Source organism: Narcine bancroftii, chromosome 7 (genome assembly GCF_036971445.1).
Source record: "Narcine bancroftii isolate sNarBan1 chromosome 7, sNarBan1.hap1, whole genome shotgun sequence".
Classification (NCBI taxonomy): Eukaryota; Metazoa; Chordata; class Chondrichthyes; order Torpediniformes; family Narcinidae; genus Narcine; species Narcine bancroftii.
In genome coordinates, this window is record NC_091475.1 from 216,470,435 (window position 1) to 216,497,987 (window position 27,553).

The window sequence follows — 27,553 nt, forward strand, 5'->3', positions numbered from 1 at the left end:
CCGCCTCTGATTCCCCGCCTCTGATTCCCCGCCTCTGATTCCCCGCCTCTGATTCCCCGCCTCTGATTTCCAGCCTCTGATGCCCCGCCTCTGATTCCCCGCCTCTGATATCCCGCCTCTGATTCCCCGCCTCCCTTTCCGCTCAACTTTTCCGGCCTCCGTTTCCCCACATCTCTTTCCCCGCCTCTGATTCCACGCCTCTGATTCCCCGCCTCAGATTCACCGGCTCTGACTCCCCGCCTCTGATTCCATGCCTCTGATTCCCCACCTCTGATTCCCCGCCTCTGATTCCCTGCAACTGATTGCCTGCCTCTGATTCCCTGCCTCAGATTCCCCGCCTCAGATTCCCCGCCTCAGATTCCCCGCCTCAGATTCCCCGCCTCAGACTCCCTGCCTCAGATCCCCTTCATCTGATTCCCTTCATCTGATTCCCTGCCTCTTATTCCCCGCCTCTGATTCCCCGTCTCTGATTCCCCGCCTCTGATTCCCCACCTCAGATTCCCTGCCTCAGATTCCCTGCCTCAGATTCCCCGCCACAGATTCCCTGCCTCAGAATCCCTGCCTCAGATTCCCTGCCTCTGACTCCCCGCCTCTGATTCCCCGCCGCAGATTCCCCGCCTCAGATTCCCCGCCTCCGATTCCCTGCCTCAGATTCACTGCCTCAGATTCCCTTCATCTGATTCCCTGCCTCTTCTTCCCCACCTCTGATTCCCTGCCTCTGATTCCCCGCCTCTGATTCCCCGCCTCTGATTTCCCGCCTCTGATTCCCAGCCTCTGATACCCCGCCTCTGATTCCCCGCCTCAGATTCCCCGGCTCTGATTCCCTGCCTCAGAGTCCCTTCCTCAGATTCACTGCCTCAGATTCCCTTCATCTGATTCCCTTCATCTGATTCCGTGCCTCTTATTCCCCGCCTCTGATTCCCCACCTCTGATTCCCCGCCTCTGATTCCCCGCCTCAGATTCCCTGCCTCAGATTCCCTGCCTCAGATTCCCTGCCTCAGACTCCCTGCCTCAGATTCCCTGCCTCTGATTCCCCGCCTCTGATTCCCTGCCTCTGATTCCCCGCCTCTGATTCCCCGCCTCAGATCCCCGCCTCAAATTCCCTGCCTCAGATTCCCTGCCTCAGATTCCCTTCATCTGATTCCCTTCATCTGATTCCCTGCCTCTAATTCCCCTCCTCTGATACCCCGCCTCTGATTCCCCGCCTCTGATTCCCTGCCTCCGATTCCCTGCCTCTGATTCCCCGCATCTGATTCCCCGCCTCAGATTCCCCGCCTCAGATTCCCCGCCTCAGATTCCCCGCCTCAGATACCCCGCCTCAGATTCCCCGCCTCAGATTCCCCGCCTCAGATTCCCCGCCTCAGATTCCCTGCCTCAGATTCCCTGCCTCAGATTGCCTTCCTCAGATTCCCTTCATCTGATTCCCTTCATCTGATTCCCTGCCTCTGATTCCCCGCCTCTGATTCCCTGCCTCTGATTCCCTGACTCTGATTCCCCACCTCTGATTCCCCGCCTCTGATTCCCCGCCTCCCTTTCCGCGCAACTTTTCCGGCCTCCGTTTCCCCACATCTCTTTCCCCGCCTCTGATTCCACACCTCTGATTCCCCGCCTCTGATTCCATGCCTCTGATTCCCCACCTCTGATTCCCCGCCTCTGATTCCCTGCAACTGATTGCCCGCCTCAGATTCCCCGCCTCAGATACCCCGCCTCAGATTCCCGCCTCAGATACCCTGCCTCAGATTCCCTGCCTCAGATTCCCTTCATCTGATTCCCTTCATCTGATTCCCTGCCTCTGATTCCCCACCTCTTATTCCCCGCCTCTGATTCCCTGCCTCAGATTCCCCGGCTCTGATTCCCTCCCTCAGATTCCCTGCCTCAGATTCCCCGCCTCTGATTCCCCGCCTCTGATTCCCCGCCTCTGATTCCCCGCCTCTGATTCCCCGCCTCTGATTCCCCGCCTCAGATTCCCCGGCTCTGATTCCCTCCCTCAGATTCCCTGCCTCAGATTCCCCGCCTCTGATTCCCCGCCTCTGATTCCCTGCCTCTGATTCCCCGCCTCTGATTCCCCGCCTCTGTTTCCCAGCCTCTGATTCCCCGCCTCTGATTCCCCGCCTCAGATATCCCGCCTCTGATTCCCCGCCTCCCTTTCTGCGCAACTTTCCCGGCCTCAGTTTCCCCACATCTCTTTCCCCGCCTCTGATTCCACGCCTCTGATTCCCCGCTTCTTATTCCACGCCTCTGATTCCCCACCTCTGATTCCCCGCCTCTGATTCCCTTCAACTGATTGCCCGCCTCTGATTCCTCGCCTCTGATTCCTGACCTCTGTCTCTATGCCTCTCTTTTGCCTCCGCTCTTTCCCCTCCACTCTTTACGCGCCTCTCTTTCCCTCCCTCAATTTCAACATCTCTGTTTGATCTGTTCTGTGTACCTCATTTTCAACACACAAGTCCCAACCACTATATTTCACCCATCTCTTTCCCCACCTCTATTTATCCGCCTATGTTTACCCGCCTCTGATTCCCCACCTCTGATTCCCCGCCTCTGATTCCCCGCCTCTGATTCCCCGCCTCTGATTCCCCGCCTCTGATTCCCCGCCTCTGATTCCCCGCATCCGATTCCCCGCCTCAGATTCCCTGCCTCAGATTCCCTGCCTCAGATTCCCTGCCTCAGATTCCCTGCCTCAGATTCCCCGCCTCTGATTCCCCGCCTCTGATTCCCCGCCTCAGATTCCCTGCCTCAGGTTCCCTGCCTCAGATTCCCTGCCTCAGATTCCATTCATCTGATTCTCTTCATGTGATTCCCTTCATCTGATTCCCTGCCTCTTATTCCCCGCCTCTGATTCCCCGCCTCTGATTCCCCGCCTCTGATTCCCCGCCACTGATTCCCCGCCACGGATTCCCCGCCTCAGGTTCCGTTCCTCAGATTCCCTGTCTCAGATTCCCTGCCTCTGATTCCCCGCATCTGATATCCCGCCTCTGATTCCCCACCTCTGATTCCCCGCTTCTGATTCCCCGCCTCTGATTCCCTGCCTCAGATTCCCTGCCTCAGATTCCCTGCCTTAGATTCCCTTCATCTGATTCCCTTCATCTATTTCCCTGCCTCTTATTCCCCGCCTCTGATTCCGCGCCTCTGATTCCCCGCCTCTGATTTCCCGCTTCTGATTCCCCGCCTCTGATTGACTTCATCTGATTCCCTTCATCTGATTCCCTGCCTCTGATTCCCCGCCTCTGATTCCCCGCCTCTGATTCCTCGCCTCTGATTCCCCGCCTCTGATTCCCCGCCTCTTATTCCCTGCCTCTGATTCCCCGCCTCAGATTCCCTGCCTCAGATTTCCTGCCTCAGTTTCCCTGCCTCTGATTCTCCGCATCTGATCCTCCGCCTCTGATTCCCTGCCTCAGATTCCCCGCCTCAGATTCCCCGCCTCAGATTCCCCGCCTCAGATTCCCCGCCTCAGATTCCCTGCCTCAGATCCCCTTCATCTGATTCCCTTCATCTGATTCCCTGCCTCTTATTCCCCGCCTCTGATTCCCCGTCTCTGATTCCCCGCCTCTGATTCCCCGCCTCTGATTCCCCGCCTCTGATTCCCCACCTCAGATTCCCTGCCTCAGATTCCCTGCCTCAGATTCCCCGCCACAGATTCCCTGCCTCAGAATCCCTGCCTCAGATTCCCTGCCTCTGACTCCCCGCCTCTGATTCCCCGCCGCAGATTCCCCGCCTCAGATTCCCCGCCTCCGATTCCCTGCCTCAGATTCACTGCCTCAGATTCCCTTCATCTGATTCCCTGCCTCTTCTTCCCCACCTCTGATTCCCTGCCTCTGATTCCCCGCCTCTGATTCCCCGCCTCTGATTTCCCGCCTCTGATTCCCAGCCTCTGATACCCCGCCTCTGATTCCCCGCCTCAGATTCCCCGGCTCTGATTCCCTGCCTCAGAGTCCCTTCCTCAGATTCACTGCCTCAGATTCCCTTCATCTGATTCCCTTCATCTGATTCCGTGCCTCTTATTCCCCGCCTCTGATTCCCCACCTCTGATTCCCCGCCTCTGATTCCCCGCCTCAGATTCCCTGCCTCAGATTCCCTGCCTCAGATTCCCTGCCTCAGATTCCCTGCCTCAGATTCCCTGCCTCTGATTCCCCGCCTCTGATTCCCTGCCTCTGATTCCCCGCCTCTGATTCCCCGCCTCAGATCCCCGCCTCAAATTCCCTGCCTCAGATTCCCTGCCTCAGATTCCCTTCATCTGATTCCCTTCATCTGATTCCCTGCCTCTAATTCCCCTCCTCTGATACCCCGCCTCTGATTCCCCGCCTCTGATTCCCTGCCTCCGATTCCCTGCCTCTGATTCCCCGCATCTGATTCCCCGCCTCAGATTCCCCGCCTCAGATTCCCCGCCTCAGATTCCCCGCCTCAGATACCCCGCCTCAGATTCCCCGCCTCAGATTCCCCGCCTCAGATTCCCCGCCTCAGATTCCCTGCCTCAGATTCCCTGCCTCAGATTCCCTTCCTCAGATTCCCTTCATCTGATTCCCTTCATCTGATTCCCTGCCTCTGATTCCCCGCCTCTGATTCCCTGCCTCTGATTCCCTGACTCTGATTCCCCACCTCTGATTCCCCGCCTCTGATTCCCCGCCTCTGATTCCCCGCCTCTGATTCCCCGCCTCTGATTCCCCGCCTCAGATTCCCCGGCTCTGATTCCCTGCCTCAGATTCCCTTCCTCTGATTCCCCGCCTGTGATTCCCCGCCTCTGATTCCCCGCCTCTGATTCCCCGCCTCTGATTCCCCGCCTCAGATTCCCTGCCTCAGATTCCCTGCCTTAGATTCCCTGCCTCTGATTCCCCACCTCTGATTCCCCGCCTCTGATTCCCCGCCTCTGATTCCCCGCCTCTGATTCCCCGCCTCAGATTCCCCGGCTCTGATTCCCTGCCTCAGATTCCCTGCCTCAGATTCCCTGCCTCAGATTCCCTTCATCTGATTCCCTTCATCTGATTCCCGCCTCTTATTCCCCGCCTCAGATTCCCCGCCTCAGATACCCCGCCTCAGATTCCCCGCCTCAGGTTCCCTGCCTCAGGTTCCCTGCCTCAGATTCCCTGCCTCAGATTCCCTGCCTCAGATTCCCTTCATCTGATTCCTTTCATCTGATTCCCCGCCTCTGATTCCCCGCATCTGATTCCCCGCCTCTGATTCCCTGCCTCTGATTCCCCACCTCTGATTCCCCGCCTCTGATTCCCCGCCTCTGATTCCCCGCCTCTGATTCCCCGCCTCAGATTCCCCGGCTCTGATTCCCTGCCTCAGATTCCCTGCCTCAGATTCCCCGCCTCTGATACCCCGCCTCTGATTCCCCGCCTCTGATTCGCCGCCTCTGATTCCCCGCCTCTGATTCCCCGCCTCTGATTTCCAGCCTCTGATTCCCCGCCTCTGATTCCCCGCCTCTGATATCCCGCCTCTGATTCCCCGCCTCCCTTTCCGCGCAACTTTTCCGGCCTCCGTTTCCCCACATCTCTTTCCCCGCCTCTGATTCCCAGCCTCTGATTCCCCGCCTCAGATTCACCGGCTCTGATTCCCCGCCTCTGATTCCATGCCTCTGATTCCCCACCTCTGATTCCCCGCCTCTGATTCCCTGCAACTGATTGCCTGCCTCTGATTCCCCGCCTCAGATTCCCCACCTCTGTCTCTCTGCCTCTCTTTCGCCTCCGCTCTTTCCCCTCCACTCTTTACGCGCCTCTCTTTCCCTCCCTCAATTTCAACAACTCTGTTTGATCTGTTCTGTGTACCTCATTTTCAACACACAAGTTCCAACCACTATGTTTTACCCATCTCTTTCCCCGCCTCTATTTATCCGCCTATGTTTACCCGCCTCTGTTTACCCACCTGTTTCACTGCCTCTGATTCCCCACCTCAGATTCCCCGCCTCTGATTCCCCGCCTCAGATTCGCCGGCTCAGATTCCCTGCCTCTGATTCCCCGCCTCTGATTCCCCGCCTCTGATTCCCCACCTCTAATTCCCTGCCTCAGATTCGCCGGCTCTGATTCTCTGCCTCAGATTCGCCGCCTCAGATTCCCCGCCTCAGATACCCCGCCTCAGATTCCCGCCTCAGCTACCCTGCCTCAGATTCCCTGCCTCAGATTCCCTGCCTCAGATTCCCTTCATCTGATTCCCTTCATCTGATTCCCCGCCTCTGATTCCCCGCCTGTGATTCCCTGCCTCTGATTCCCCGCCTCTGATTCCCCGCCTCTGATTCTCCGCCTCTGATTCCCCGCCTCTGATTCCCCGCCTCCGATTCCCCGCCTCTGATTCCCCGCCTCTGATTCCCCTCCTCAGATTCCCTGGCTCTGATTCCCTCCCTCAGATTCCCTGCCTCAGATTCCCCGCCTCTGATTCCCCGCCTCTGATTCCCTGCCTCTGATTTCACGCCTCTGATTCCCTACCTCTGATTCCCCGCCTCTGATTCCCAGCCTCTGATTCCCCGCCTCTGATATCCCGCCTCTGATTCCCCGCCTCTGATTCCATGCCTCTGATTCCCCACCTCTGATTCCCCGCCTCTGATTCCCTGCAACTGATTGCCCGCCTCTGATTCCCCGCCTCTGATTCCCCACCTCTGTCTCTATGCCTCTCTTTCGCCTCCGCTCTTTCCCCTCCACTCTTTACGCGCCTCTCTTTCCCTCCCTCAATTTCAACAACTCTGTTTGATCTGTTTTGTGTACCTCATTTTCAACACACAAGTTCCAACGACTATGTTTTACCCATCTCTTTCCCCGACTCTATTTATCTGCCTATGTTTACCCGCCTCTGTTTACCCGCCTGTTTCACCGCCTCTGATTCCCCACCTCAGATTCCCCGCCTCAGATTCCCTGCCTCTGATTCCCCGCCTCTGATTCCCCGCCTCTGATTCCCCGCCTCTGATTCCCCGCCTCTGATTCCCCGCCTCTGATTCCCCGCCTCTGATTCCCTGCCTCTGATTCCCTGCCTCTGATTCCCCACCTCTGATTCCCCGCCTCTGATTCCCCGCCTCTGATTCCCCGCCTCAGATTCCCCGGCTCTGATTCCCTCCCTCTGATTCCCCGCCTCAGATTCGCCGGCTCAGATTCCCTGCCTCTGATTCCCCGCCTCTGATTCCCCGCCTCTGATTCCCCACCTCTGATTCCCTGCCTCAGATTCGCCTGCTCTGATTCTCTGCCTCAGATTCCCTGCCTCAGATTCCCCGCCTCAGATTCCCCGCCTCAGATTCCCCGCCTCAGATTCCCCGCCTCAGATACCCCGCCTCAGATTCCCCACCTCAGATTCCCCGCCTCAGATACCCCGCCTCAGATTCCCGCCTCAGATACCCTGCCTCAGATTCCCTGCCTCAGATTCCCTTCATCTGATTCCCTTCATCTGATTCCCTGCCTCTGATTCCCCGCCTCTGATTCCCCGCCTCTGATTCACTGCCTTTGATTCCCCACCTCTGATTCCCCTCCTCTGATTCCCCGCCTCTGATTCCCCGCCTCTGATTCCCCGCCTCTGATTCCCCGCCTCAGATTCCCCGGTTCTGATTCCCTCCCTCAGATTCCCCGCCTCAGATCCCCGCCTCAAATTCCCTGCCTCAGATTCCCTGCCTCAGATTCCCTTCATCTGATTCCCTTCATCTGATTCCCTGCCTCTAATTCCCCTCCTCTGATACCCCGCCTCTGATTCCCCGCCTCTGATTCCCTGCCTCTGATTCCCTGCCTCTGATTCCCCGCATCTGATTCCCCACCTCAGATTCCCCGCCTCAGATTCCCCGCCTCAGATTCCCCGCCTCAGATTCCCCGCCTCAGATACCCCGCCTCAGATTCCCCGCCTCAGATTCCCCGCCTCAGATTCCCCGCCTCAGATTCCCCGCCTCAGATTCCCTGCCTCAGATTCCCTGCCTCAGATTCCCTTCATCTGATTCCCTTCATCTGATTCCCTGCCTCTAATTCCCCTCCTCTGATACCCCGCCTCTGATTCCCCGCCTCTGATTCCCTGCCTCCGATTCCCTGCCTCTGATTCCCCGCATCTGATTCCCCGCCTCAGATTCCCCGCCTCAGATTCCCCGCCTCAGATTCCCCGCCTCAGATACCCCGCCTCAGATTCCCCGCCTCAGATTCCCCGCCTCAGATTCCCCGCCTCAGATTCCCTGCCTCAGATTCCCTGCCTCAGATTCCCTTCCTCAGATTCCCTTCATCTGATTCCCTTCATCTGATTCCCTGCCTCTGATTCCCCGCCTCTGATTCCCTGCCTCTGATTCCCTGACTCTGATTCCCCACCTCTGATTCCCCGCCTCTGATTCCCCGCCTCTGATTCCCCGCCTCTGATTCCCCGCCTCTGATTCCCCGCCTCAGATTCCCCGGCTCTGATTCCCTGCCTCAGATTCCCTTCCTCTGATTCCCCGCCTGTGATTCCCCGCCTCTGATTCCCCGCCTCTGATTCCCCGCCTCTGATTCCCCGCCTCAGATTCCCTGCCTCAGATTCCCTGCCTTAGATTCCCTGCCTCTGATTCCCCACCTCTGATTCCCCGCCTCTGATTCCCCGCCTCTGATTCCCCGCCTCTGATTCCCCGCCTCAGATTCCCCGGCTCTGATTCCCTGCCTCAGATTCCCTGCCTCAGATTCCCTGCCTCAGATTCCCTTCATCTGATTCCCTTCATCTGATTCCCGCCTCTTATTCCCCGCCTCAGATTCCCCGCCTCAGATACCCCGCCTCAGATTCCCCGCCTCAGGTTCCCTGCCTCAGGTTCCCTGCCTCAGATTCCCTGCCTCAGATTCCCTGCCTCAGATTCCCTTCATCTGATTCCTTTCATCTGATTCCCCGCCTCTGATTCCCCGCATCTGATTCCCCGCCTCTGATTCCCTGCCTCTGATTCCCCACCTCTGATTCCCCGCCTCTGATTCCCCGCCTCTGATTCCCCGCCTCTGATTCCCCGCCTCAGATTCCCCGGCTCTGATTCCCTGCCTCAGATTCCCTGCCTCAGATTCCCCGCCTCTGATACCCCGCCTCTGATTCCCCGCCTCTGATTCGCCGCCTCTGATTCCCCGCCTCTGATTCCCCGCCTCTGATTTCCAGCCTCTGATTCCCCGCCTCTGATTCCCCGCCTCTGATATCCCGCCTCTGATTCCCCGCCTCCCTTTCCGCGCAACTTTTCCGGCCTCCGTTTCCCCACATCTCTTTCCCCGCCTCTGATTCCCAGCCTCTGATTCCCCGCCTCAGATTCACCGGCTCTGATTCCCCGCCTCTGATTCCATGCCTCTGATTCCCCACCTCTGATTCCCCGCCTCTGATTCCCTGCAACTGATTGCCTGCCTCTGATTCCCCGCCTCAGATTCCCCACCTCTGTCTCTCTGCCTCTCTTTCGCCTCCGCTCTTTCCCCTCCACTCTTTACGCGCCTCTCTTTCCCTCCCTCAATTTCAACAACTCTGTTTGATCTGTTCTGTGTACCTCATTTTCAACACACAAGTTCCAACCACTATGTTTTACCCATCTCTTTCCCCGCCTCTATTTATCCGCCTATGTTTACCCGCCTCTGTTTACCCACCTGTTTCACTGCCTCTGATTCCCCACCTCAGATTCCCCGCCTCTGATTCCCCGCCTCAGATTCGCCGGCTCAGATTCCCTGCCTCTGATTCCCCGCCTCTGATTCCCCGCCTCTGATTCCCCACCTCTAATTCCCTGCCTCAGATTCGCCGGCTCTGATTCTCTGCCTCAGATTCGCCGCCTCAGATTCCCCGCCTCAGATACCCCGCCTCAGATTCCCGCCTCAGCTACCCTGCCTCAGATTCCCTGCCTCAGATTCCCTGCCTCAGATTCCCTTCATCTGATTCCCTTCATCTGATTCCCCGCCTCTGATTCCCCGCCTGTGATTCCCTGCCTCTGATTCCCCGCCTCTGATTCCCCGCCTCTGATTCCCCGCCTCTGATTCCCCGCCTCTGATTCCCCGCCTCCGATTCCCCGCCTCTGATTCCCCGCCTCTGATTCCCCTCCTCAGATTCCCTGGCTCTGATTCCCTCCCTCAGATTCCCTGCCTCAGATTCCCCGCCTCTGATTCCCCGCCTCTGATTCCCTGCCTCTGATTTCACGCCTCTGATTCCCTACCTCTGATTCCCCGCCTCTGATTCCCAGCCTCTGATTCCCCGCCTCTGATATCCCGCCTCTGATTCCCCGCCTCTGATTCCATGCCTCTGATTCCCCACCTCTGATTCCCCGCCTCTGATTCCCTGCAACTGATTGCCCGCCTCTGATTCCCCGCCTCTGATTCCCCACCTCTGTCTCTATGCCTCTCTTTCGCCTCCGCTCTTTCCCCTCCACTCTTTACGCGCCTCTCTTTCCCTCCCTCAATTTCAACAACTCTGTTTGATCTGTTTTGTGTACCTCATTTTCAACACACAAGTTCCAACGACTATGTTTTACCCATCTCTTTCCCCGACTCTATTTATCTGCCTATGTTTACCCGCCTCTGTTTACCCGCCTGTTTCACCGCCTCTGATTCCCCACCTCAGATTCCCCGCCTCAGATTCCCTGCCTCTGATTCCCCGCCTCTGATTCCCCGCCTCTGATTCCCCGCCTCTGATTCCCCGCCTCTGATTCCCCGCCTCTGATTCCCCGCCTCTGATTCCCTGCCTCTGATTCCCTGCCTCTGATTCCCCACCTCTGATTCCCCGCCTCTGATTCCCCGCCTCTGATTCCCCGCCTCAGATTCCCCGGCTCTGATTCCCTCCCTCTGATTCCCCGCCTCAGATTCGCCGGCTCAGATTCCCTGCCTCTGATTCCCCGCCTCTGATTCCCCGCCTCTGATTCCCCACCTCTGATTCCCTGCCTCAGATTCGCCTGCTCTGATTCTCTGCCTCAGATTCCCTGCCTCAGATTCCCCGCCTCAGATTCCCCGCCTCAGATTCCCCGCCTCAGATTCCCCGCCTCAGATACCCCGCCTCAGATTCCCCACCTCAGATTCCCCGCCTCAGATACCCCGCCTCAGATTCCCGCCTCAGATACCCTGCCTCAGATTCCCTGCCTCAGATTCCCTTCATCTGATTCCCTTCATCTGATTCCCTGCCTCTGATTCCCCGCCTCTGATTCCCCGCCTCTGATTCACTGCCTTTGATTCCCCACCTCTGATTCCCCTCCTCTGATTCCCCGCCTCTGATTCCCCGCCTCTGATTCCCCGCCTCTGATTCCCCGCCTCAGATTCCCCGGTTCTGATTCCCTCCCTCAGATTCCCCGCCTCAGATTCCCTTCATCTGATTCCCTTCATCTGATTCCCTGCCTCTAATTCCCCTCCTCTGATACCCCGCCTCTGATTCCCCGCCTCTGATTCCCTGCCTCTGATTCCCTGCCTCTGATTCCCCGCATCTGATTCCCCACCTCAGATTCCCCGCCTCAGATTCCCCGCCTCAGATTCCCCGCCTCAGATTCCCCGCCTCAGATACCCCGCCTCAGATTCCCCGCCTCAGATTCCCCGCCTCAGATTCCCCGCCTCAGATTCCCCGCCTCAGATTCCCTGCCTCAGATTCCCTGCCTCAGATTCCCTTCATCTGATTCCCTTCACCTGATTCCCTGCCTCTGATTCCCCGCCTCTGATTCCCTGCCTCTGATTCCCTGACTCTGATTCCCCACCTCTGATTCCCCGCCTCTGATTCCCCGCCTCTGATTCCCCGCCTCTGATTCCCCGCCTCTGATTCCCCGCCTCTGATTCCCCGCCTCAGATTCCCCGCCTCTGATTCCCCGCCTCTGATTCCCCGCCTCAGATTCCCCGGCTCTGATTCCCTGCCTCAGATTCCCTTCCTCTGATTCCCCGCCTCTGATTCCCCGCCTCTGATTCCCCGCCTCTGATTCCCCGCCTCTGATTCCCCGCCTCTGATTCCCAGCCTTTGATTCCCCGCCTCTGATTCCCCGCCTCTGATATCCCACCTCTGATTCCCCGCCTCCCTTTCCGCGCAATTTTCCCGGCCTCCGTTTCTCCACATCTCTTTCCCCGCCTCTGATTCCACGCCACTGATTCCCCGCCTCTAATTCCACGCCTCTGATTCCCCACCTCTGATTCCCCGCCTCTGATTCCCCGCAAATGATTCCCCGCCTCTGATTCCCCGCCTCTGATTCCCCACCTCTGTCTCTATGCCTCTTTTTCGCCTCCGCTCTTTCCCCTCCACTCTTTACGCGCCTCTCTTTCCGTCCCTCAATTTCAACAACTCTGTTTGATCTGTTCTGTGTACCTCATTTTCAACACACAAGTCCCAACCACTATGTTTCACCCATCTCTTTCCCCGCCTCTATTTATCCGCCTATGTTTAGCCGCCTCTGATTCCCCACCTCTGATTCCCCGCCTCTGATTCCCCACCTCTGATTCCCCGCCTCTGATTCCCCGCCTCTGATTCCCCGCCTCTGATTCCCCGCCTCTGATTCCCCGCCTCTGATTCCCCGCCTCTGATTCCCCGCCTCAGATTCGCTGCCTCAGATTCGCTGCCTCAGATTCCCTGCCTTAGATTCCCTGCCTCTGATTCCCCGCATCAGATTCCCTGCCTCAGATTCCCTGCCTCTGATTCCCCGCCTCTGAATCCCCGCCTCAGATTCCCCGCCTCAGATTCCCTGCCTCAGATTCCCTGCCTCAGATTCCCTTCATCTGATTCCCTTCATCTGATTCCCTTCATCTGATTCCCTGCCTCTTATTCCCCGCCTCTGATTCCCCGCCTCTGATTCCCCGCCTCTGATTCCCCGCCTCTGATTCCCCGCCTCAGATTCCCTGCCTCAGATTCCCTTCATCTGATTCCCTTCATCTGATTCCCGCCTCTTATTCCCCGCCTCAGATTCCCCGCCTCAGATACCCCGCCTCAGATTCCCCGACTCAGGTTCCCTGCCTCAGGTTCCCTGCCTCAGATTCCCTGCATCAGATTCCCTGCCTCAGATTCCCTTCATCTGATTCCTTTCATCTGATTCCCCGCCTCTGATTCCCCGCCTCTGATTCCCTGCCTCTGATTCCCCACCTCTGATTCCCCGCCTCTGCATCCCCGCCTCTGATTCCCCGCCTCTGATTCCCTGCCTCAGATTCCCCGGCTCTGATTCCCTGCCTCAGATTCCCTGCCTCAGATTCCCCGCCTCTGATTCCCCGCCTCTGATTCCCCGCCTCTGATTCCCCGCCTCTGAATCACCGCCTCTGATTCCCCGCCTCTGATTTCCAGCCTCTGATGCCCCGCCTCTGATTCCCCGCCTCTGATATCCCGCCTCTGATTCCCCGCCTCCCTTTCCGCTCAACTTTTCCGGCCTCCGTTTCCCCACATCTCTTTCCCCGCCTCTGATTCCCCGCCTCTGATTCCCCGCCTCAGATTCACCGGCTCTGACTCCCCGCCTCTGATTCCATGCCTCTGATTCCCCACCTCTGATTCCCCGCCTCTGATTCCCTGCAACTGATTGCCTGCCTCTGATTCCCTGCCTCAGATTCCCCGCCTCAGATTCCCCGCCTCAGATTCCCCGCCTCAGATTCCCCGCCTCAGACTCCCTGCCTCAGATCCCCTTCATCTGATTCCCTTCATCTGATTCCCTGCCTCTTATTCCCCGCCTCTGATTCCCCGTCTCTGATTCCCCGCCTCTGATTCCCCGCCTCTGATTCCCCGCCTCTGATTCCCCACCTCAGATTCCCTGCCTCAGATTCCCTGCCTCAGATTCCCCGCCACAGATTCCCTGCCTCAGAATCCCTGCCTCAGATTCCCTGCCTCTGACTCCCCGCCTCTGATTCCCCGCCTCTGATTCCCCGCCGCAGATTCCCCGCCTCAGATTCCCCGCCTCCGATTCCCTGCCTCAGATTCACTGCCTCAGATTCCCTTCATCTGATTCCCTGCCTCTTCTTCCCCACCTCTGATTCCCTGCCTCTGATTCCCCGCCTCTGATTCCCCGCCTCTGATTTCCCGCCTCTGATTCCCAGCCTCTGATACCCCGCCTCTGATTCCCCGCCTCAGATTCCCCGGCTCTGATTCCCTGCCTCAGAGTCCCTTCCTCAGATTCACTGCCTCAGATTCCCTTCATCTGATTCCCTTCATCTGATTCCGTGCCTCTTATTCCCCGCCTCTGATTCCCCACCTCTGATTCCCCGCCTCTGATTCCCCGCCTCAGATTCCCTGCCTCAGATTCCCTGCCTCAGATTCCCTGCCTCAGATTCCCTGCCTCAGATTCCCTGCCTCTGATTCCCCGCCTCTGATTCCCTGCCTCTGATTCCCCGCCTCTGATTCCCCGCCTCAGATCCCCGCCTCAAATTCCCTGCCTCAGATTCCCTGCCTCAGATTCCCTTCATCTGATTCCCTTCATCTGATTCCCTGCCTCTAATTCCCCTCCTCTGATACCCCGCCTCTGATTCCCCGCCTCTGATTCCCTGCCTCCGATTCCCTGCCTCTGATTCCCCGCATCTGATTCCCCGCCTCAGATTCCCCGCCTCAGATTCCCCGCCTCAGATACCCCGCCTCAGATTCCCCGCCTCAGATTCCCCGCCTCAGATTCCCCGCCTCAGATTCCCTGCCTCAGATTCCCTGCCTCAGATTCCCTTCCTCAGATTCCCTTCATCTGATTCCCTTCATCTGATTCCCTGCCTCTTCTTCCCCGCCTCTGATTCCCTGCCTCTGATTCCCTGACTCTGATTCCCCACCTCTGATTCCCCGCCTCTGATTCCCCGCCTCTGATTCCCCGCCTCTGATTCCCCGCCTCTGATTCCCCGCCTCAGATTCCCCGGCTCTGATTCCCTGCCTCAGATTCCCTTCCTCTGATTCCCCGCCTCTGATTCCCCGCCTCTGATTCCCCGCCTCTGATTCCCCGCCTCTGATTCCCCGCCTCAGATTCCCTGCCTCAGATTCCCTGCCTTAGATTCCCTGCCTCTGATTCCCCACCTCTGATTCCCCGCCTCTGATTCCCCGCCTCTGATTCCCCGCCTCTGATTCCCCGCCTCAGATTCCCCGGCTCTGATTCCCTGCCTCAGATTCCCTGCCTCAGATTCCCTGCCTCAGATTCCCTTCATCTGATTCCCTTCATCTGATTCCCGCCTCTTATTCCCCGCCTCAGATTCCCCGCCTCAGATACCCCGCCTCAGATTCCCCGCCTCAGGTTCCCTGCCTCAGGTTCCCTGCCTCAGATTCCCTGCCTCAGATTCCCCGCCTCTGATTCCCTGCCTCTGATTCCCCACCTCTGATTCCCCGCCTCTGATTCCCCGCCTCTGATTCCCCGCCTCTGATTCCCCGCCTCAGATTCCCCGGCTCTGATTCCCTGCCTCAGATTCCCTGCCTCAGATTCCCCGCCTCTGATACCCCGCCTCTGATTCCCCGCCTCTGATTCCCCGCCTCTGATTCCCCGCCTCTGATTCCCCGCCTCTGATTTCCAGCCTCTGATTCCCCGCCTCTGATTCCCCGCCTCTGATATCCCGCCTCTGATTCCCCGCCTCCCTTTCCACGCAACTTTTCCGGCCTCCGTTTCCCCACATCTCTTTCCCCGCCTCTGATTCCCCGCCTCTGATTCCCCGCCTCAGATTCACCGGCTCTGATTCCCCGCCTCTGATTCCATGCCTCTGATTCCCCACCTCTGATTCCCCGCCTCTGATTCCCTGGAACTGATTGCCTGCCTCTGATTCCCCGCCTCAGATTCCCCACCTCTGTCTCTATGCCTCTCTTTCACCTCCGCTCTTTCCCCTCCACTCTTTACGCGCCTCTCTTTCCCTTCCTCAATTTCAACAACTCTGTTTGATCTGTTCTGTGTACCTCATTTTCAACACACAAGTTCCAACCACTATGTTTTACCCATCTCTTTCCCCGCCTCTATTTATCTGCCTATGTTTACCCGCCTCTGTTTACCCACCTGTTTCACCGCCTATGATTCCCCACCTCAGATACCCCGCCTCTGATTCCCCGCCTCAGATTCGCCGGCTCAGATTCCCTGCCTCTGATTCCCCGCCTCTGATTCCCCGCCTCTGATTCCCCGCCTCTGATTCACCGGCTCTGATTCCCACCTCTGATTCCCCGCCTCTGATTCCCCGCCTCAGATTCCCCGGCTCTGATTCCCTGCCTCAGATTCCCTGCCTCAGATTCCCCGCCTCTGATTCCCCGCCTCTGATTCCCCGCCTCTGATTCGCCGCCTCTGATTCCCCGCCTCTGATTCCCCGCCTCTGATTTCCAGCCTCTGATTCCCCGCCTCAGATTCCCCGCCTCTGATATCCCGCCTCTGATTCCCCGCCTCCCTTTCCGCGCAACTTTTCCGGCCTCCGTTTCCCCACATCTCTTTCCCCGCCTCTGATTCTCAGCCTCTGATTCCCCGCCTCAGATTCACCGGCTCTGATTCCCCGCCTCTGATTCCATGCCTCTGATTCCCCACCTCTGATTCCCCGCCTCTGATTCCCTGCAACTGAATGCCTGCCTCTGATTCCCCGCCTCAGATTCCCCACCTCTGTCTCTCTGCCTCTCTTTCGCCTCCGCTCTTTCCCCTCCACTCTTTACGCGCCTCTCTTTCCCTCCCTCAATTTCAACAACTCTGTTTGATCTGTTCTGTGTACCTCATTTTCAACACACAAGTTCCAACCACTATGTTTTACCCAACTCTTTCCCCGCCTCTATTTATCCGCCTATGTTTACCCGCCTCTGTTTACCCACCTGTTTCACCGCCTCTGATTCCCCACCTCAGATTCCCCGCCTCTGATTCCCCGCCTCAGATTCGCCGGCTCAGATTCCCTGCCTCTGATTCCCCGCCTCTGATTCCCCGCCTCTGATTCCCCACCTCTAATTCCCTGCCTCAGATTCGCCGGCTCTGATTCTCTGCCTCAGATTCGCCGCCTCAGATTCCCCGCCTCAGATACCCCGCCTCAGATTCCCGCCTCAGATACCCTGCCTCAGATTCCCTGCCTCAGATTCCCTGCCTCAGATTCCCTTCATCTGATTCCCTTCATCTGATTCCCCGCCTCTGATTCCCCGCCTGTGATTCCCTGCCTCTGATTCCCCGCCTCTGATTCCCCGCCTCTGATTCCCCGCCTCTGATTCCCCGCCTCTGATTCCCCGCCTCCGATTCCCCGCCTCTGATTCCCCGCCTCTGATTCCCCTCCTCAGATTCCCCGGCTCTGATTCCCTCCCTCAGATTCCCTGCCTCAGATTCCCCGCCTCTGATTCCCCGCCTCTGATTCCCTGCCTCTGATTTCACGCCTCTGATTCCCTACCTCTGATTCCCCGCCTCTGATTCCCAGCCTCTGATTCCCCGCCTCTGATATCCCGCCTCTGATTCCCCGCCTCTGATTCCATGCCTCTGATTCCCCACCTCTGATTCCCCGCCTCTGATTCCCTGCAACTGATTGCCCGCCTCTGATTCCCCGCCTCTGATTCCCCACCTCTGTCTCTATGCCTCTCTTTCGCCTCCACTCTTTCCCCTCCACTCTTTACGCGCCTCTCTTTCCCTCCCTCAATTTCAACAACTCTGTTTGATCTGTTCTGTGTACCTCATTTTCAACACACAAGTTCCAACGACTATGTTTTACCCATCTCTTTCCCCGACTCTATTTATCTGCCTATGTTTACCCGCCTCTGTTTACCCGCCTGTTTCACCGCCTCTGATTCCCCACCTCAGATTCCCCGCCTCAGATTCCCTGCCTCAGATTCCCTGCCTCTGATTCCCCGCCTCTGATTCCCCGCCTCTGATTCCCCGCCTCTGATTCCCCGCCTCTGATTCCCCGCCTCTGATTCCCTGCCTCTGATTCCCTGCCTCTGATTCCCCACCTCTGATTCCCCGCCTCTGATTCCCCGCCTCTGATTCCCCGCCTCAGATTCCCCGGCTCTGATTCCCTGCCTCTGATTCCCTGCCTCAGATTCGCCGGCTCAGATTCCCTGCCTCTGATTCCCCGCCTCTGATTCCCCGCCTCTGATTCCCCACCTCTGATTCCCTGCCTCAGATACGCCTGCTCTGATTCTCTGCCTCAGATTCCCTGCCTCAGATTCCCCGCCTCAGATTCCCCGCCTCAGATTCCCCGCCTCAGATTCCCCGCCTCAGATACCCCGCCTCAGATTCCCTGCCTCAGATTCCCCGCCTCAGATTCCCCGCCTCAGATACCCCGCCTCAGATTCCCGCCTCAGATACCCTGCCTCAGATTCCCTGCCTCAGATTCCCTTCATCTGATTCCCTTCATCTGATTCCCTGCCTCTGATTCCCCGCCTCTGATTCCCCGCCTCTGATTCACTGCCTTTGATTCCCCACCTCTGATTCCCCTCCTCTGATTCCCCGCCTCTGATTCCCCGCCTCTGATTCCCCGCCTCTGATTCCCCGCCTCAGATTCCCCGGTTCTGATTCCCTCCCTCAGATTCCCCGCCTCAGATCCCCGCCTCAAATTCCCTGCCTCAGATTCCCTGCCTCAGATTCCCTTCATCTGATTCCCTTCATCTGATTCCCTGCCTCTAATTCCCCTCCTCTGATACCCCGCCTCTGATTCCCCGCCTCTGATTCCCTGCCTCTGATTCCCTGCCTCTGATTCCCCGCATCTGATTCCCCACCTCAGATTCCCCGCCTCAGATTCCCCGCCTCAGATTCCCCGCCTCAGATACCCCGCCTCAGATTCCCCGCCTCAGATTCTCCGCCTCAGATTCCCTGCCTCTGATTCCCCGCCTCTGATTCCCTGCCTCTGATTCCCTGACTCTGATTCCCCACCTCTGATTCCCCGCCTCTGATTCCCCGCCTCTGATTCCCCGCTTCTGATTCCCCGCCTCTGATTCCCCGCCTCTGATTCCCCGCCTCAGATTCCCCGCCTCTGATTCCCCGCCTCTGATTCCCCGCCTCAGATTCCCCGGCTCTGATTCCCTGCCTCAGATTCCCTTCCTCTGATTCCCCGCCTCTGATTCCCCGCCTCTGATTCCCCGCCTCTGATTCCCCGCCTCTGATTCCCCGCCTCTGATTCCCAGCCTTTGATTCCCCGCCTCTGATTCCCCGCCTCTGATATCCCACCTCTGATTCCCCGCCTCCCTTTCCGCGCAATTTTCCCGGCCTCCGTTTCTCCACATCTCTTACCCCGCCTCTGATTCCACGCCACTGATTCCCCGCCTCTAATTCCACGCCTCTGATTCCCCACCTCTGATTCCCCGCCTCTGATTCCCCGCAAATGATTCCCCGCCTCTGATTCCCCGCCTCTGATTCCCCACCTCTGTCTCTATGCCTCTCTTTCGCCTCCGCTCTTTCCCCTCCACTCTTTACGCGCCTCTCTTTCCGTCCCTCAATTTCAACAACTCTGTTTGATCTGTTCTGTGTACCTCATTTTCAACACACAAGTCCCAACCACTATGTTTCACCCATCTCTTTCCCCGCCTCTATTTATCCGCCTATGTTTAGCCGCCTCTGATTCCCCACCTCTGATTCCCCGCCTCTGATTCCCCGCCTCTGATTCCCCGCCTCTGATTCCCCGCCTCTGATTCCCCACCTCTGATTCCCCGCCTCTGATTCCCCGCATCAGATTCCCTGCCTCAGATTCCCTGCCTCTGATTCCCCGCCTCTGAATCCCCGCCTCAGATTCCCCGCCTCAGATTCCCTGCCTCAGATTCCCTGCCTCAGATTCCCTTCATCTGATTCCCTTCATCTGATTCCCTTCATCTGATTCCCTGCCTCTTATTCCCCGCCTCTGATTCCCCGCCTCTGATTCCCCGCCTCTGATTCCCCGCCTCTGATTCCCCGCCTCAGATTCCCTGCCTCAGATTCCCTTCATCTGATTCCCTTCATCTGATTCCCGCCTCTTATTCCCCGCCTCAGATTCCCCGCCTCAGATACCCCGCCTCAGATTCCCCGACTCAGGTTCCCTGCCTCAGGTTCCCTGCCTCAGATTCCCTGCCTCAGATTCCCTGCCTCAGATTCCCTTCATCTGATTCCTTTCATCTGATTCCCCGCCTCTGATTCCCCGCCTCTGATTCCCTGCCTCTGATTCCCCACCTCTGATTCCCCGCCTCTGCATCCCCGCCTCTGATTCCCCGCCTCTGATTCCCTGCCTCAGATTCCCCGGCTCTGATTCCCTGCCTCAGATTCCCTGCCTCAGATTCCCCGCCTCTGATTCCCCGCCTCTGATTCCCCGCCTCTGATTCCCCGCCTCTGATTCCCCGCCTCTGATTCCCCGCCTCTGATTTCCAGCCTCTGATGCCCCGCCTCTGATTCCCCGCCTCTGATATCCCGCCTCTGATTCCCCGCCTCCCTTTCCGCTCAACTTTTCCGGCCTCCGTTTCCCCACATCTCTTTCCCCGCCTCTGATTCCCCGCCTCTGATTCCCCGCCTCAGATTCACCGGCTCTGATTCCCCGCCTCTGACTCCATGCCTGTGATTCCCCACCTCTGATTCCCCGCCTCTGATTCCCTGCAACTGATTGCCTGCCTCTGATTCCCCGCCTCTGATTCCCCACCTCTGTCTCTATGCCTCTCTTTCGCCTCCGCTCTTTCCCCTCCACTCTTTACGCGCGTCTCTTTCCCTCCCTCAATTTCAACAACTCTGTTTGATCTATTCTGTGTACCTCATTTTCAACACACAAGTTCCAACCACTATGTTTTACCCATTTCTTCCCCGCCTCTATTTATCTGCCTATGTTTACCCGCCTCTGTTTACCCACCTGTTTCACCGCCTCTGATTCCCCACCTCATATTCCCCGCCTCTGATTCCCCGCCTCAGATTCGCCGGCTCAGATTCCCTGCCTCTGATTCCCCGCCTCTGATTCCCCGCCTCTGATTCCCCACCTCTAATTCCCTGCCTCAGATTCGCCGGCTTTGATTCTCTGCCTCAGATTCGCCGCCTCAGATTCCCCGCCTCAGATACCCCGCCTCAGATACCCGCCTCAGATACCCTGCCTCAGATTCCCTGCCTCAGATTCCCTGCCTCAGATTCCCTTCATCTGATTCCCTTCATCTGATTCCCTGCCTCTGATTCCCCGCCTCTGATTCCCCGCCTCTGATTCCCCGCCTCTGATTCCCCTCCTCTGATTCCCCGACTCTGATTCCCCGCCTCTGATTCCCCGCCTCTGATTCCCCTCCTCAGATTCCCCGGCTCTGATTCCCTCCCTCAGATTCCCTGCCTCAGATTCCCCGCCTCTGATTCCCCGCCTCTGATTCCCTGCCTCTGATTTGGCGCCTCTGATTCCCTACCTCTGATTCCCCGCCTCTGATTCCTAGCCTCTGATTCTCCGCCTCTGATATCCCGCCTCTGATTCCCCGCCTCTGATTCCATGCCTCTGATTCCCCACCTCTGATTCCCCGCCTCTGATTCCCTGCAACTGATTGCCCGCCTCTGATTCCCCGCCTCTGATTCCCCACCTCTGTCTCTATGCCTCTCTTTCGCCTCCGCTCTTTCCCCTCCACTCTTTACGCGCCTCTCTTTCCCTCCCTCAATTTCAACAACTCTGTTTGATCTGTTCCGTGTACCTCATTTTCAACACACAAGTTCCAACGACTATGTTTTACCCATCTCTTTCCCCGACTCTATTTATCCGCCTATGTTTACCCGCCTCTGTTTACCCGCCTGTTTCACAGCCTCTGATTCCCCACCTCAGATTCCCCGCCTCAGATTCCCTGCCTCTGATTCCCTGCCTCTGATTCCCCGCCTCTGATTCCCCGCCTCTGATTCCCTGCCTCTGATTTCGCGCCTCTGATTCCCTACCTCTGATTCCCCGCCTCTGATTCCCCGCCTCTGATTCCCAGCCTCTGATTCCCCGCCTCTGATATCCCGCCTCTGATTCCCCGCCTCTGATTCCATGCCTCTGATTCCCCACCTCTGATTCCCCGCCTCTGATTCCCTGCAACTGATTGCCCGCCTCTGATTCCCCGCCTCTGATTCCCCACCTCTGTCTCTATGCCTCTCTTTCGCCTCCGCTCTTTCCCCTCCACTCTTTACGCGCCTCTCTTTCCCTCCCTCAATTTCAACAACTCTGTTTGATCTGTTCTGTGTACCTCATTTTCAACACACAAGTTCCAACGACTATGTTTTACCCATCTCTTTCCCCGACTCTATTTATCCGCCTATGTTTACCCGCCTCTGTTTACCCGCCTGTTTCACAGCCTCTGATTCCCCACCTCAGATTCCCCGCCTCAGATTCCCTGCCTCTGATTCCCTGCCTCTGATTCCCCGCCTCTGATTCCCCGCCTCTGATTCCCCGCCTCTGATTCCCCGCCTCTGATTCCCCGCCTCTGATTCCCTGCCTCTGATTCCCTGCCTCTGATTCCCCACCTCTGATTCCCCGCCTCTGATTCCCCGCCTCTGATTCCCCGCCTCAGATTCCCCGGCTCTGATTCCCTGCCTCTGATTCCCCGCCTCAGATTCGCCGGCTCAGATTCCCTGCCTCTGATTCCCCGCCTCTGATTCCCCGCCTCAGATTCCCCGCCTCAGATACCCCGCCTCTGATTCCCCGCCTCTGATTCCCCACCTCTGTCTCTATGCCTCTCTTAAGCCTCCGCTCTTTCCCCTCCACTCTTTACGCGCCTCTCTTTCCCTCCCTCAATTTCAACAACTCTGTTTGATCTGTTCTGTGTACCTCATTTTCAACACACAAGTTCCAACCACTATGTTTTACCCATCTCTTTCCCCGCCTCTATTTATCCGCCTATGTTTACCCGCCTCTGTTGACCCACCTGTTTCACCGCCTCTGATTCCCCACCTCAGATTCCCCGCCTCTGATTCCCCGCCTCTGATTCCCCGCCTCAGATTCCCCGGCTCATATTCCCTACCTCTGATTCCCCGCCTCAGATTCGCCGGCTCAGATTCCCTGCCTCTGATTCCCCGCCTCTGATTCCCCGCCTCTGATTCCCCACCTCCGATTCCCTGCCTCAGATTCGCCGGCTCTGATTCTCTGCCTCAGATTCCCTGCCTCAGATTCCCCGCCTCAGATTCCCCGCCTCAGATACCCCGCCTCAGATTCCCTGCCTCAGATTCACCGCCTCAGATTCCTCGCCTCAGATACCCCGCCTCAGATTCCCGCATCAGATACCCTGCCTCAGATTCCCTGCCTCAGATTCCCTTCATCTGATTCCCTTCATCTGATTCCCTGCCTCTGATACCCCGCCTCTGATTCCCCGCCTCAGATTCGCCGGCTCAGATTCCCTGCCTCTGATTCCCCGCCTCTGATTCCCCGCCTCTGATTCCCCGCCTCTGATTCCCCACCTCTAATTCCCTGCCTCAGATTCGCCTGCTTTGATTCTCTGCCTCAGATTCGCCGCCTCAGATTCCCCGCCTCAGATACCCCGCCTCAGATTCCCGCCTCAGATACCCTGCCTCAGATTCCCTGCCTCAGATTCCCTGCCTCAGATTCCCTCCATCTGATTCCCTTCATCTGATTCCCTGCCTCTGATTCCCCGCCTCTGATTCCCTGCCTCTGATTCCCCGCCTCTGATTCCCCGCCTCTGATTCCCCGCCTCTGATTCACCGCCTCTGATTCCCCGCCTCTGATTCCCCGCCTCTGATTCCCCGCCTCTGATTCCCCTCCTCAGATTCCCCGGCTCTGATTCCCTCCCTCAGATTCCCTGCCTCAGATTCCCCGCCTCTGATTCCCCGCCTCTGATTCCCTGCCTCTGATTTGCCGCCTCTGATTCCCTATCTCTGATTCCCCGCCTCTGATTGCCAGCCTCTGATTCCCCGCCTCTGATATCCCGCCTCTGATTCCCCACCTCTGATTCCATGCCTCTGATTCCCCACCTCTGATTCCCCGCCTCTGATTCCCTGCAACTGATTGCCCGCCTCTGATTCCCCGCCTCTGATTCCCCACCTCTGTCTCTATGCCTCTCTATCGCCTCCGCTCTTTCCCCTCCACTCTTAACGCGCCTCTCTTTCCCTCCCTCAATTTCAACAACTCTGTTTGATCTGTTCTGTGTACCTCATTTTCAACACACAAGTTCCAACGACTATGTTTTACCCATCTCTTTCCTCGACTCTATTTATCCGCCTATGTTTACCCGCCTCTGTTTACCCGCCTGTTTCACAGCCCCTGATTCCCCACCTCAGATTCCCCACCTCAGATTCCCTGCCTCTGATTCCCTGCCTCTGATTCCCCACCTCTGATTCCCCGCCTCTGATTCCCTGCCTCTGATTTCGCGCCTCTGATTCCCTACCTCTGATTCCCCGCCTCTGATTCCCCGCCTCTGATTCCCAGCCTCTGATTCCCCGCCTCTGATATCCCGCCTCTGATTCCCCGCCTCTGATTCCATGCCTCTGATTCCCCACCTCTGATTCCCCGCCTCTGATTCCCTGCAACTGATTGCCCGCCTCTGATTCCCCGCCTCTGATTCCCCACCTCTGTCTCTATGCCTCTCTTTCGCCTCCGCTCTTTCCCCTCCACTCTTTACGCGCCTCTCTTTCCCTCCCTCAATTTCAACAACTCTGTTTGATCTGTTCTGTGTACCTCATTTTCAACACACAAGTTCCAACGACTATGTTTTACCCATCTCTTTCCCCGACTCTATTTATCCGCCTATGTTTACCCGCCTCTGTTTACCCGCCTGTTTCACAGCCTCTGATTCCCCACCTCAGATTCCCCGCCTCAGATTCCCTGCCTCTGATTCCCTGCCTCTGATTCCCCGCCTCTGATTCCCCGCCTCTGATTCCCCGCCTCTGATTCCCCGCCTCTGATTCCCCGCCTCTGATTCCCTGCCTCTGATTCCCTGCCTCTGATTCCCCACCTCTGATTCCCCGCCTCTGATTCCCCGCCTCTGATTCCCCGCCTCAGATTCCCCGGCTCTGATTCCCTGCCTCTGATTCCCCGCCTCAGATTCGCCGGCTCAGATTCCCTGCCTCTGATTCCCCGCCTCTGATTCCCCGCCTCAGATTCCCCGCCTCAGATACCCCGCCTCTGATTCCCCGCCTCTGATTCCCCACCTCTGTCTCTATGCCTCTCTTTCGCCTCCGCTCTTTCCCCTCCACTCTTTACGCGCCTCTCTTTCCCTCCCTCAATTTCAACAACTCTGTTTGATCTGTTCTGTGTACCTCATTTTCAACACACAAGTTCCAACCACTATGTTTTACCCATCTCTTTCCCCGCCTCTATTTATCCGCCTATGTTTACCCGCCTCTGTTTACCCACCTGTTTCACCGCCTCTGATTCCCCACCTCAGATTCCCCGCCTCTGATTCCCCGCCTCAGATTCCCCGGCTCATATTCCCTGCCTCTGATTCCCCGCCTCAGATTCGCCGGCTCAGATTCCCTGCCTCTGATTCCCCGCCTCTGATTCCCCGCCTCTGATTCCCCACCTCCGATTCCCTGCCTCAGATTCGCCGGCTCTGATTCTCTGCCTCAGTTTCCCTGCCTCAGATTCCCCGCCTCAGATTCCCCGCCTCAGATTCCCCGCCTCAGATTCCCCGCCTCAGATACCCCGCCTCAGATTCCCTGCCTCTGATTCCCTGCCTCAGATTCCCCGCCTCAGATACCCCGCCTCAGATTCCCGCATCAGATACCCTGCCTCAGATTCCCTGCCTCAGATTCCCTTCATCTGATTCCCTTCATCTGATTCCCTGCCTCTGATACCCCGCCTCTGATTCCCCGCCTCAGATTCGCCGGCTCAGATTCCCTGCCTCTGATTCCCCGCCTCTGATTCCCCGCCTCTGATTCCCCGCCTCTGATTCCCCACCTCTAATTCCCTGCCTCAGATTCGCCTGCTTTGATTCTCTGCCTCAGATTCGCCGCCTCAGATTCCCCGCCTCAGATACCCCGCCTCAGATTCCCGCCTCAGATACCCTGCCTCAGATTCCCTGCCTCAGATTCCCTGCCTCAGATTCCCTTCATCTGATTCCCTTCATCTGATTCCTTGCCTCTGATTCCCCGCCTCTGATTCCCTGCCTCTGATTCCCCGCCTCTGATTCCCCGCCTCTGATTCCCCGCCTCTGATTCCCCGCCTCTGATTCACCGCCTCTGATTCCCCGCCTCTGATTCCCCGCCTCTGATTGCCCGCCTCTGATTCCCCTCCTCAGATTCCCCGGCTCTGATTCCCTCCCTCAGATTCCCTGCCTCAGATTCCCCGCCTCTGATTCCCCGCCTCTGATTCCCTGCCTCTGATTTCCCGCCTCTGATTCCCTATCTCTGATTCCCCGCCTCTGATTCCCAGCCTCTGATTCCCCGCCTCTGATATCCCGCCTCTGATTCCCCGCCTCTGATTCCATGCCTCTGATTCCCCACCTCTGATTCCCCGCCTCTGATTCCCTGCAACTGATTGCCCGCCTCTGATTCCCCACCTCTGATTCCCCACCTCTGTCTCTATGCCTCTCTTTCGCCTCCGCTATTTCCCCTCCACTCTTAACGCGCCTCTCTTTCCCTCCCTCAATTTCAACAACTCTGTTTGATCTGTTCTGTGTACCTCATTTTCAACACACAAGTTCCAACGACTATGTTTTACCCATCTCTTTCCTCGACTCTATTTATCCACCTATGTTTACCCACCTCTGTTTACCCGCCTGTTTCACAGCCCCTGATTCCCCACCTCAGATTCCCCACCTCAGATTCCCTGCCTCTGATTCCCTGCCTCTGATTCCCCGCCTCTGATTCCCCGCCTCTGATTCCCCGCCTCTGATTCCCCGCCTCTGATTCCCCGCCTCTGATTCCCTGCCTCTGATTCCCTGCCTCTGATTCCCCACCTCTGATTCCCCGCCTATGATTCCCCGCCTCTGATTCCCCGCCTCAGATTCCCCGGCTCTGATTCCCTGCCTCTGATTCCCCGCCTCAGATTCGCCGGCTCAGATTCCCTGCCTCTGATTCCCCGCCTCAGATTCCCCGCCTCTGTCTCTATGCCTCTCTTTCGCCTCCGCTCTTTCCCCTCCACTCTTTACGCGCCTCTCTTTCCCTCCCTCAATTTCAACAACTCTGTTTGATCTGTTCTGTGTACCTCATTTTCAACACACAAGTTCCAACCACTATGTTTTACCCATCTCTTTCCCCGCCTCTATTTATCCGCCTATGTTTACCCGCCTCTGTTTACCCACCTGTTTCACCGCCTCTGATTCGCAACCTCAGATTCCCCGCCTCTGATTCCCCGCCTCAGATTCGCCGGCTCAGATTCCCTGCCTCTGATTCCCCGCCTCTGATTCCCCGCCTCTGATTCCCCGCCTCTGATTCCCCACCTCTAATTCCCTGCCTCAGATTCGCCGGCTCCGATTCTCTGCCTCAGATTCGCCGCCTCAGATTCCCCGCCTCAGATACCCCGCCTCAGATTCCCGCCTCAGATACCCTGCCTCAGATTCCCTGCCTCAGATTCCCTGCCTCAGATTCCCTTCATCTGATTCCCTTCTTCTGATTCCCTGCCTCTGATTCCCCGCCTCTGATTCCCTGCCTCTGATTCCCCGCCTCTGATTCCCCGCCTCTGATTCCCCGCCTCTGATTCCCCGCCTCTGATTCCCCGCCTCTGATTCCCCGCCTCTGATTCCCCGCCTCTGATTCCCCTCCTCAGATTCCCCGTCTCTGATTCCCTCCCTCAGATTCCCCGCCTCAGATTCCCCGCCTCTGATTCCCCGCCTCTGATTCCCTGCCTCTGATTTCTCGCCTCTGATTCCCTACCTCTGATTCCCAGCCTCTGATTCCCAGCCTCTGATTCCCCGCCTCTGATATCCCGCCTCTGATTCCCCGCCTCTGATTCCATGCCTC